Source organism: Pollicipes pollicipes, unplaced genomic scaffold (assembly GCF_011947565.3).
Source record: "Pollicipes pollicipes isolate AB1234 unplaced genomic scaffold, Ppol_2.1 Scaffold_4002;HRSCAF=4701_pilon_pilon_pilon, whole genome shotgun sequence".
Taxonomy (NCBI): Eukaryota; Metazoa; Arthropoda; class Thecostraca; order Pollicipedomorpha; family Pollicipedidae; genus Pollicipes; species Pollicipes pollicipes.
This window is the reverse complement of record NW_023596420.1, coordinates 2,052,236-2,054,098: the sequence shown is the minus strand read 5'-3', so window position 1 is coordinate 2,054,098 and position 1,863 is coordinate 2,052,236.

The window sequence follows — 1,863 nt, the reverse complement described above, 5'->3', positions numbered from 1 at the left end:
TGTGTGTGTGTGTGTGTGTGGGGTGTGTGTGTGTGTGTGTGTGTGGTGTGTGTGTGTGTGTGTGTGTGTGTGTGTGTGTGTGGTGTGTGTGTGTGTGTGTGTGTGTGTGTTTACTTATTCATTTATTTTTAAGTACGGAAGCCCATCTTCATGTGCACAGCCCTATAAAGCTAGGCGTGCTACGCATGCATACACATAGACCTGACAGATCATGTTAAATGCTGTGATTCTGAAGCAGGCGTCTCGGAGCAACAGGCAAAATGAACTTGAGTTGGCTGCCAACAACCATCAAAACCAAGCATGGGCTTAATTTCTAGCTTTTGTAATTACGGCTAGCCGGCTGGGGGATGACATTAGGTGATGGCTGGTGACCAACGTATAACTTTTCCTTTATCATAAAGAAGAACATATAATTCAACCTATGCAAAGAACGTGATTTCCAGTATCATAAGTGTCACGCACTCAATAGCCAATGAAAATGACACATACGACGCCGGCGGTATGTAAAATTACGCCCGGCAGTTGAGCGTAAAAATTCATCGGCGCATATTCGGCTACTGCTCTACGGCGAAGGTACAAAGGGCAATTGGAACGAAACCTGCGCGATCATGGGTGCCGCTGGAGGCCGACAAATCGGCCCCTCGTCAACAAGTATAGGATCCTCAGAGCAAGCAAAAAGAGCCTAAGGCCAGCGTGTTGGGCCCATAAACGGTCGGTAGTGTCCCGGCAAGCTGACATATGTTGCCCCACTCAGAGCACAAAACCCTCTGAGCAAAGGGAAATTACCCAAGACCATGAAGTAATATCCCCGTGCTATCAAGAGAGTCGAACACGCTAACAGAAAGCCTCGATAGGAGTGCAGAGTCCCTTCGCAAATGAGATCGAAGGGAAGGATCCCTTGATCAAAGTAGAGGGCCCCTGAACATCGAGTGTTTCGGTGCATTACCTTATAAGGGCCCAGCAACGGCACAAGGCTCTTCCAGTAAGCGGAAAGAACCTGAGACTGATATGAAGGGCCCCTGATCAACTGAGCGTACCCTAGCATATGAGGCCACGGAAAAGCGTATAGAGCCATTTAGGCGAATGGGAAAAATCCATGGAGGAAACCTTGCTTGATCCAGAGCGCCCAGGCATGCAAGCAGATAGCGTCCGAACAGAAGTGTTGGGCCCTACGAGGAAATTTCGAAGATATTAAAGTCAACATGGAAAGCTCCTTAGCGATCAGATTGACCCGGCAAGTGGACATATAGGGCTCGGGAAGCAGCGTAAGGCCTCTGGGCAACGCATTGAGCCCCAAAATTCCCCCCAAGAGACGCCATTTTCAATACGGAAAGAGTTAACTTCGTCTGCTCATGAACTCTGCTTTTGCAAACAATTGTTATTGGTCGTCTGTAGGTCCAAAGGCGTCCAATTTGGCCACGTGCCTCCCCCACCCCCTCTGCATCCGCCACCGGCATGAGCACCTGATTGGTGGGGCCCGCCAAGAACATAGGGCCATCCACTCAAAAAGAAATACTTGCGACAAAAGATGTAGGGCTCCCAACGATCGAGCGTGCCCGAGCAGCTTAAAATGTAGGATCGTCGTCAAGAGCGTAGGGCCCTCCATTTAAATAGGAAGCGCCCAAGATCAAACGTAAAGAGCCCGCGAATGATCGGGTGTGCCAGAGCATGTTAATCGATAGGGCTTCCAACAAGAGCGTAAGGACCTCCATTCAAACGGGAAATACCGGAGACCCTATGTAAATGGCCCCCGAGCGATGGAATGTGCCCGAGCAGGTTATCAGAAGAGGCCCGACAAGAGCGTAGGGCCCTCCAATAAGAAGTACCCAAAACCCAGTGCTGAGTGCCCCCGGAAGATGGAGG